At 41.0% G+C, this 10897-nt stretch overlaps 1 pseudogene; it reads left to right on the forward strand.

Annotated features, from left to right (window-relative positions):
- Window positions 1-640: 640 nt before the first annotated feature.
- LOC119397526 (xylosyl- and glucuronyltransferase LARGE2-like) lies at window positions 641-4706 on the forward strand (annotated as a pseudogene).
- Window positions 4707-10897: the final 6191 nt, after the last annotated feature.

A 10897-nucleotide genomic window follows, 5' to 3' on the forward strand; every position in this document is an offset into this window, starting at 1 on the left:
TCAGGCGAATATTGTGTTGCACTATGTGTAGTCGTTAGCAGTGTTATTTTGACTGAGCACAGAAACTTATTGCCTTCATGCGCTTATGAAAGTACGATCTCTAGGAAAGTCATAAAGGCGATGCATAATAAATAATGTCAAGAGAACGTCTGATGCTGCTGTAATGAAAATTGGCTTAATACGTGCACTTTCATATCCACGGTATAATTGTGAAATGAATTTATTTGTTCAAATTTGTGACACCTTTGGGCCTTACTGCTAATGTTAGCATATAGAGTATTTTAACATAGAGCTTAATTGACATAACTGACATATAACTTCATTAATGAAAAAAATAAGTAATCAGTTAGCAAGCCTACTTTGTAACATCCTGCCAGTATGCTTTACTCCATTTGTATTCTAACTAGATAGAAAAAGGAGGAGCTTGTCAATGTCTGTAGATGGTTGTGCATTCGTGCATGTTTATATAGTCGAGCCCAGATATATCAAATTCGAAGGGAATCACAAATATTTTATATATCGAAAATATATTCAAGGGGATTTTACAGCTGTTCGATATACACAATAATTTGATATATGTGGGTTCGACTGCTACGCTTATGCATGTTTATCGACACTTTACAAATGCCTTTATCTATAACCTTTGCAGGGAGGAAAAGTGGATGGAGACTGGCAAAAGCTCTACGTCCAGAAAAAGCTGCAGAACTTGAAGCTGCACCCAGACAGTCACGTGTCACTCGCATACGGGGTGCCGGGCTCTGGAGATTACCCAATCAATGCTCTCCGCAATGCCGCCATCAAACAGACAAACTGTGAATACCTGCTCACCGCCGATGCCGACTTCCAGCCGTCACCCGATTTTCACAAACACTTCCTCCTGTCCACTAGGTAATCTGTCTCGTTCTTTCTTAATCCACCATCGTACCTGAAATTTCCGCTCTACAAAACTTTCATTCTAATCATCATCATTATCAGCCTGTTTTGGTCCACTGCAGGACAAAGGCCTCCACCAATGATCTCCACTTTACACTATCCTGTGCAAGCTGAATCCATTTCATCCCCGCGAACTTCTTGATTTCGTCACTCCATTTAACCCTCTGCCTCCCTCAACTGCATTTTCAATCCCTTGGTAACCATTCTGTCACTCTTACTGTCCACTGGTTGTTTGTCCTATGCATTTGGATGTGGCCAGCCCACATCCTTTTCTTTCACTTGATGTCAACTAGGACATCCACTACCCCTCTTTTTTCCCTGAGCTGACAAAACGTTACTAACACTCTGATTGGAAATTGCACTAATTGATAAGGGGTTTATTGGCTGTACGATTCTTACAAGGCTGCTTCAATTTGCAATGAGATAGTGCGAAACACTGTCTCAAAAGACGCCGACTGCAGCGACCAACAGTGCACGTGAAGTGTTGACGATGCTGCTATAGGATGCATGCCTTTTATACTTATGCTACATCTCTATGGGATCCCAGTTCCAACAAAACCTGTTTACTTCCTTGTAACTTGTGCGAAATCGCTCTGTTCGCTTTGCCTTCTCAAATTAGAACAGCAACTATTGTACCAATGAAAACTAATGTAATCTTTCATTTGTTATCGCTTAGTCATAAGATTGGACATTAGCACTTATTGTCACAGGCTCTATTGTCATCCCACAGATACACATATAGTACCTTTCATGGTATACTTTGTGTACCATAAAAGGTACAGTGAAAGGTACCATGACAGCTGTGTACAACATGAAAGGTACTGTCGTGTTCTACGCGGTTTCGTTACATACTTGCAAGCTTGCGATAAGATGTAGATCCTGCATTTATATATACTTAACTGTAATATGATGATTTCGCTTCTCTTCTAGGTCAGTGGCCAACACAGACAAGGTAGCATTCGTAGTTCCGGCCTTCGAATACCTGGAGCTACCGCAGAAATCTGACGGTGTCGCCCAAACCAAGGAGGAGCTCATGCAGCTGCTGCACAGGCAGGATCCCTTCGTGCAGCCGTTCCGGCACGACTGTCACCCCCGAGTCGCACCAGAGCACTGACTACTGGAAGTGGTACCGCACCGACAAGCCTGTACGTGGTGCAAACGTTCAGTGACAAGTACGAGCCGTACCTGGTGCTCAAAAACACTGCCCAGCTTCCCCCGTACGATGAGCGCTTCACAGGCTATGGCATGAACAAGATCACCCACGTGACCGAGCTCTTCGCGGCGGGCTACGTCTTTCTCGTGCTTCCCCACGTGTGGTTGGTGCACGTGCCGCACAAGCCGTCGTCCTACTTTGCAGACCACGTGCAAAACCCACAACACAGACTGCGCAACAGGGTGCAAAGGTTCGAATTCCTCGTCGATGTCATGCGCAAGTACAAGCTCGGGCGGTGCAGGTGAAATCGGCATGCGACCGCGTCTCTGTATTGCATCTCTTTATGTATAGTACTCGCGAAACGAAAGGCAACAGGGAAGCTTTAAAGTAGAACACTCGAAAAGCAGGATAGCTTGAGGGTGCTAAGTCGGCCACTACAGTTCTGGCCGCTAAAAAAATGACATGAACTCTGGCCTAAGCATCAGAGCCAAAAATTTGTCGATGTAATAGAGACAGCGAATGTATATTAGTTATGCCTAAACTGATGCGTTTCGTTCCATGGTGATAGTACTCGCACGCACTCTGTAATGTGCTCTGCCAGACGGTACATAAACTCATTAGGAAGCTGAGGTGCAATGACTGCTGGCTAATGTATGACAAGCAACGTCATCACCACCATCAGGAAACGACCTCATACATGGCAGCTAGAAAACCTGGCAGTTGTGGGTACAAGAGCTTCTTGCACAGGCACGTTCCCATCAGGCAGCAAGCCTTTTCCCGAGCGCCATCTCCTTCACTGCAATTTGAACTTGCATAACTGAAAAGCTCTGTTCACTCATCTACACCGAAACATTATTACCTTGTGTGTTTGATGTGTTTTTTAAGTCACTTTATTCAAGTGAGCCGTCAGATTATCTTGGTCAAACCGAAGTTCTTGGTCTTCCATAAGCAGACCAGCATGGCCTAAGAGCGGCTGAACGTAGGGCGTTTGTAAGCCACGAGCAGTTAAAACATACCCGTGTTTGGCACTCAGGTTAATGTTGTGTTCAGAGGCGTGACGCATGTACAAGATGGCATCATTGACCCGGCAACATACTTAAGGCTCTGATACTGCAAATGCTCATTGGAGCTCTCTTTCTTGCTTCATTTCAAAAAAAGTTCATTGGCTGATTGAGCGAGGTAATTTATCTTATCCGATCACTCACTGCACTGTGGAGCTGCCATGGTTGGTGGCTCCAGGTTAAATGTGGCCACCTTTGGCTGTTATTTTTAACATACAGCTGAATTTATGTATGCTGGTGTTTTTGGATACTGCCCTATAAAACATTGCTGCTTCGATGTGGTATCCAATTGGTGATATCATGCTCAAAAGAGAGGCTTAGTGCTGGGGACCCCAAGTGGCTTGTGTATGCACACTGTTGCATTCCTTTGTACTTTAGCTGCATCTAAAAAAATTACAAAGGAGTACAAGGGCCTGCGTATGCAAGCTGCTTTGGGGCCCTGGCACTAAAACTCTCTAATGTAGGACGGCACATTGACTGAGCCACCACAGCGTCTTTTTTGTTTCGAACTATCCGGTGCCTGTTTATCTGCTTTTATACCAGTGTATCTGTTTCTATGAAAGTTGTTTTGTATGATACGTTGTTTAATTTTGAGTATTTTAAACATGTGACGCTTTTCAGATATACAGAGAGTGGAAGGAAACTTTTGGCGAACGATGTGTGGTCCTTGGGATTCAAATGAACACAAGTTAACTACTTTTCGAAGGAGCATTATGCTGCCAGGATCATATTTTAATCCATACTCATATGCTGTTGTCATGTATTCAACTTTTGTGTGTGCATCTCTGATCTAAAATATGTGGACTGAGAGATTTGCAAAAAAAAAGAAAAAGAAAAAGAACCTTAGCTGCATTAGCATGTATCCAGACATTAAAGAATACGCTTTGCAAAAACATAGCATACATTGCAGTGCATACATCAGTTTAAGGTTGTTTGAATTGTCAGGTAGTTAATCTTTTATTTATTACTTTTCATTATTTGCATGTGTATAGGCTGTGTTGCATATACTTTTGATCATGGATGTATACTTCTGTTGACCACTCAAGAGTGTTATTGTGTTTAAATCGCCAAAGCATGTTTTAATTAAGTAGTAGTCACAACTGTATACAGACATAAAACAGTTATTACTGAGCCATTTTAAGGACAAATGAGTTGCCATTTTCAACAGTACTAGCATTTGTTCATGAATTGTTTCAAAAACTTCCGACAGCAATAGCCTTATAGACCATTGACAGCACTTGTTTTTGTGCCAGTGTAAATCAGGCCAAGCAGGTCCACCATTTTACTTCCGCATCCTTTCAACACAGCTATCACTTTTTTGATGTTCTGACACTATTATGGCTCATGTTTTATTAAAAAATTTAGCTGCAATATTTGAAGCAACAGCCGGTGTTTAAATTTTGACCATTGACAGCACTTGTTTTTGTGTCAGTATAAATTCAGGCCAAGCAGGTCCACCATTTTACTTTTGCATCCTTTTAACACAGCTATCACTTTTTTGATGTTCGGACACTATTTTGGCTCACGTTTTATTTATAAATCTAGTTGTAATATTTGAAGCAACAGCCGGTGTTTAAATTTTGACTTATGCAGGCACCTCGGGTGACTTTTAAAAGCACTTGGTAATGCCTCTATCTGCTCGTAAATCAAATTGAAGCATTTGTGCCCTGTAAGTGCTTCAGTTGGAAGTTCTGGAAGTTCTGATAGCATTTCACCGCTAATTCAAATGTTGGGTTATCATAACATTGTCCCTAAGCTAATAAGTGCATGTGCATCTTGCCTAGCCAACATTTGATTTTGTGTCCTGTAGGTCGCGTTTTACTGGCAAACTGTCTCTTATCTCAACAGCTGTATGTGTAGGACAGTAAATAAGCTCTCAGGTTGTATGTATGGGCCGTTCCAAGTGTTAACTTGTTTCGTAGGATCATTAACAGTGAATTGCAATAAGCATTCTTACTTCATAAACGCATGAAAATTTATACATGTGTCATGTCGTAGGCGTGACGATTCTTCATTACTTATTTTTATGCAATATCCACTGCATCGGTGAGCCGAGAAGCCGTTATCACGTGCCAGGTTACCTTGGAAAGGAACGTTTAATAAGCCTAGGAGCAGCAGCTTTCTGTCACACACATGGGTCTCCAAGAGCTCAGAACCACAAATACGGCTACAAAGCCATCACAACAAATTCTCAATTAGATGCTAGGCCAGTCAAACTCTTGATATCTGCTAAAACAGAGCCGTCATATGAACTGTTCGGTCGAAGCCGAAGTAGTAAGCTGGTTCGTTGTTTAATATAGCGAATGAATTCACCAGTGATGTAGTGTGAAAGGTTTATCGTATATTCTGGTCATCCACCTACGCTTTCTATTGGAGACAAGATGCTATGTGGCAAGTTTGTGCCATCCTTCATTTGTGATGTCCTGCCCGCCGATTGCACACCAACCCTTATAGGCACTTTGCCCCTCAAAGCAAGCGGCACTTAGCCTATTTGCCATGTACACAGTTGCCAACTGTTAAGGGAAATGCCTCATTAGTATTTGAGTACCAATAGCAGCTTAAGTTTGCATGTTCATTTCTTACTAACAGGTATTTGTCTTGGCATCCACAACTCGCAATTACACTGGACCTTAAAGTTACGTTCGATTCGATACTAAATCGGTTTCTCGGCTTTACAACCCTGATTCGTAAACTCTTGGCAAGGCAGCTTGAAACTGTTCAAACACTTCTTAATAGCTTCCGTTTGCTAGGAATGCCTGCAGACTCATTTTTGCATGAATGCACCAAATGTTTCATCGTAAATTTTAAACGCAAAAGATATACAGGAGTGAACGCCAATGATACGTTATCACCAAGAGTTCCTAAATCTGTACACCATGAGCCCGTACGAAATGGAAGGGAGTGCCAGATTTGAAACCAGTGATTCTTCTTGTTTCTGGGCTCAACTAGAGTTAAAGAAATGTTCTATGAGAACAATATGGCAAATTGCACTGAGCGACACTCCGGCTGACATGCTTGCTGTAATCACTCCTTGAATGCTAATGAAGTTTTCCCCTTTCACGTTGGCACAAAGCGCTCACATAAACTGTATTAAGCAATATTTTAAACACCCCACCGCTCTTCTTACCCATCTGCACCCGCGACATCCATGTACTGGATAATCTTTTACAGGGTGCTCTTTGCCAAGATATTTCTGCAGCACTGTATGTTTTGCAAGCTTTGTAGGAAGTTCTTGTATGTAGTGTTTGTTACTATGTATAACATATCAGTGTAGGAGCAAAGATTCCAGAAATGATGTGTGTTGCTTGTTCTAGAGATGGTGATAGACTTAGTACTCTTTGGCTACTGATGGGGTCGTTCACTACATCTTCAATGAGCAACAGCTAGCAGTTTAATCTAAAGGTTGCCACAGTGGCTACATTCTAGTATGAATGAGTGTTTCCACGGGGCGGAATTCTGGAATTCATTGAAGAGTTCTTTGGTTTGCGGATATGCTGTATGAAACATGAGTCTACTGCAATGCTTCAGCAGTGCTTACAGACAATGAATCGACAGAAAACTTTGGGGGAAATTATAGGGCTAGCTTTTTTAATTAGAGAGTATAATAGTTATAAGAGTTATATTTATGAGAATGTTCATATACTTAACGAGGGAAAATGAAGGTGAAAGAAAAAAAAAACATCTTGCTCTTAGTAGGAGCCAAACCCGCAGCCTCCTCACAATGCACAAGATTCTCTACCATTCGAGCTATGGAGATAGTACAGCTCACTGTAACAAAGGCAGCTGTCTGCACTTTCAGTTTCAGCTCGACATCCTTTCAAACGCATATGCTGCGTACTATGTGATCTTGGTCACAGGCAAGTGGCCAATAGTGGCAACTTTTAATGAAAGGAAAGAAAAAAGCTAACTTTGAAATTTCGGTGTCTCCATACCTCGAATGCATGCGCCTGTACTTTTCAGTTGCAGTACTTACACATTATTGGCAGGTAATGGTTTCTTTTTTTTTTTTGTGGTCTTGTCACTCATATTGCGTAACATTCTTTGTGCCATCCCAATCGACAACAGTACATAGCTTGCAATGCTCTACACTGAAAGTGATGTTATTAATGTTTTTAAATCCTATTGTGATATCTTTTTATGTCAGTCCTTTTTTGGAATATTTCTAATGCCTTGTTCTGCTCTTGTGTGTTTTCAGTCCACTTTGCTCACATACTTCTAAATTTTTTTGCAATTTCCTCAATGATTGAGCTTGCGTCAAAGTGTTTTCTTGATTTTGTAAATAAACATAACTAAAAACAAGCTACTACTACTACATGCCAAAGTGCATGAGCTCAGTGCCATGGTGTCTTTTGTATTTTTTTGTGTTATTAGAATCTTGATAACATTTCTGGAGCGATCTATCCAAGTGCCATCACAACATTTAAGGTACCATACATGAATCGGATGAAAATGTCTGTAGCTGCTGCTTCATTGTTTTTCTTTTTATTGTGTCCACATAAAAAAATATGAACAGCACAAAAAAGCACGGCCAACGAAAAGCAAGCACACAAGACAAGTGCTGTCCTGTATGTTTGCTTTTTGTTGGTCATGCCGTTTATTTTCAGTACGAATAACTAACTAGCCCAGTCAGCTACATTATTAAATCCACATGAAACTCTTCCATTACAGCAACTGAATGTTGACTTTGTAATATGTATTCACAAGTTTACAGTATTTTTTTCCTCTGGTTTACATATGTTACGATTGTTTTTGCGTACTGTAATCAAAAGTTTCAATGCACAAGTTCTACGAAAAAAAGCTGTATTCCCGCAGAGGCTACGTTGGCAGGCAGAAAAACAGTACAACACGTCTCGGTCACATATAGTAGTACTAACACCATTTGCGAACATGAGCCTGTATTTGCACAGTCTCTGTTATGCAAGTATTTTTTGTCATAGAACGGCACTAGGAAACCCACCACTCGTGGCAGCTGTTGCCGTGGTAACGAGATTTCTGCCACGACAACAGCCACTTACGAACAGTGTCGATGCAAGACAAATTTTGTGAACCTGAGGCTAGGAATTTGACAAGTATAAGCAGGCTGTAGAAGCATCCAGCCCTTTCGCAGTTTATGCTCATTGTAAACTTTTGATGTCAGTAGCATGCATGTTGCTCAAGCGGCGGATGTCTTTAAATATGCTAACTCTAACCAGGAACAAAAAAGAAATTTGTTTTTGACGTTATGAGTGATTGTGTTGGCGGCTATGAGAATTGTGAAACGGCAATATGTAGAGTTGAACGAAGATGAAGTTTATCATCACACAAAAGATCTTCTATTAAGAATATTAGTAGGCAGTAAACGTTTTGTGATAGTGCTTTTTGAGAGTGTGGAACTATTTGAAATCTTGAACGCAAATAAAATACTTCTTTCATATCAAAGTATTCGACTGCGATTGACTGCAAAGGCCAGCTATGAACTTTTGAAGTTTGTCCTGGAAAGAAGAGGGGGAGGGGGATGCAACATGTACGATGAAAAAAACTGCACGAAAAACTAGAGAAAAAAAAACTCAGCACAACACACAAGCTTTGACACTGATCAAATGGCCTAGGCTCCACTTGAAATGCCCATTTAATGTCAATCGAGAACTATAATGACTTCTCTGTCTCTTTTCTTTTTTTGTGTGTGTGAAAAGTCATCCAGCTGAAAAGAGCACACTATACCAAACACTGTTGTGCATAGTGATAGAAATAAGCATTATTTTTCCTTTCTCTTTCCCACTGTTCTTTTCGAAGCAGAGCAATATTTGGAACCATGTTTAATACCGATATTTGTCAAATATCCGATTTAAAATACCAATATTCTTTTTTATTTATTCACGTGCTACACGTTTACGTTCAATTCTATCTGCTTTAACGCTTGTAGAATTGAAATGTATAACTTTGTTGACATGAAGTTGCAAACCCATTGCATTAATGTGAAAAAAGCAAAAATGCGCTTTCTATATTATTTCCTAGAATTTTTTTTTTACTAAATAGAAAAATCTGTCCCAGGCAGCCTCTGCAGCTCATTATATTTTAAAGTAAACAAAGTAAATTCAAACTTGTTTGACATATGCCAAGCAGCATCGCTTAGGCGTTTGAGATGTATAATTACATCTATTGATACAAAATTCATTGTCTGTTTTTGTTTAGACATATCGGTGATCTTCTACTGTACATTCCCTATGTTATAAGGCCTTTGCCACAGGATACGATAACTATTGGTGGACACATTTTTTTTTTACAAACTGTGCAGCAAGATGGGATGCGCAGTTTGTAAAGCACTTATCCATACAGACTCGCCCAACTTTCTACTGTTGGTGGATAAAGACTCAGTAACTTCAGAGAGAAAAAATAAAGGGGGGCCATTTTATCTGAATATGTACATACAGATTCACAATTTCACAGCAAAAAAAAAGGGGGGGGGGGCAACAATGCAGGATGAAATGTCAATCAACATGAACTGACAAGAGCCAACACTGTTGACCAGACTGAAGGCACAACTGTTCCAGCCAAGCCGAGCATCGGACGTGTGCTTCCAGCAGGCTCGCGATTTCATCACATTGCACTAGCGGTAAAAATAGGCGCTTTGTAAAGCCGAGTCAAACCACGCGAAAAGGCAATCACAAATGACGATCTATGGACGAAAGCCTGGCTTCCACAATCGCAGCCTAAGCTCGAGCAAAAAAATACCGCTTCTTGCGAACGGTGTGGCCAGTGACACATTTGTCAGGTACATACATGGCAAAAGTTTTTTTTTTTTTCAATTCAGTGCGCATAAGCAGAGCTACGAGCAGTCTCATTCCTGCATTTCTTCTCCATTTGTTCTAAAAGGCATTTCACTGTAGTCAACCACTCCCACTTGTGGGGGGAGGTAGTTGACTATCATCTAAAAGGTGTGTGAAGCTACGAAGCAAAAAACTCGGGCTGTTTCTTCCAAAAGAAAACGTGACATTTCAAGGATCATCTGTTCTGGCCCAGGAATCGAACCAAGCACCAATGCCCTTTCCAAAGCAGTTGTTCAATCAAATGAACAAACCAGGAGGTTCATGCCCCTTTTCAGGTGGCCTCTAACATTTCCCCCAACAAATGTGTCTACCTCCTCCCCACAGGTTTCCGCTGGTCTCGTTTGCTGTTTGTACCACCTCTCGACTTCGACGTCTTGGCTCAACGTTGAAAATGCTTCAATATGAAAGGATGTGGGACTCTACTAACCTTCACACCTTTGTCAACCACTTTCTGAACATCAACGATGAACTAAAAAAAACATGCAAACACTTCTGGACAATTACAGAAAGGACAATTACAGAAACACACTGAAAACAGTACCATTGAACCTGTAGCACCATTCGAAGCTAAAGATGCTAATGAACATAAAACACATCTAATATGACAAAGTCTAAATTTTCGCAACGAATATTAGTGTGTCACGAATACATGCTCACAACAAACACCGCACGTGTACTTTTGTGTCGTGCGTAGATTTTTGCGACAACAAAGTTTGACTGTGGTACACCAGGAATTCGTATATGACGTACAACACTATAACAGTGGTTCTGGAAGCAGTGAACAAAACAGCACAAAGCGATACTACTTTGGCACGTTTGGCACATCTCTTAAGTATAATGGAGGCTCCAAACAATTGAGCGCGAACAGACAGCTTCAATATAACACTAGGGAGACCGGTTACAGACCACGAGGCAGTAAGTAGCCAAGCAAAAATAAGGCAACA

Source organism: Rhipicephalus sanguineus, chromosome 6, assembly GCF_013339695.2.
Source record: "Rhipicephalus sanguineus isolate Rsan-2018 chromosome 6, BIME_Rsan_1.4, whole genome shotgun sequence".
Classification (NCBI taxonomy): domain Eukaryota; kingdom Metazoa; phylum Arthropoda; class Arachnida; order Ixodida; family Ixodidae; genus Rhipicephalus; species Rhipicephalus sanguineus.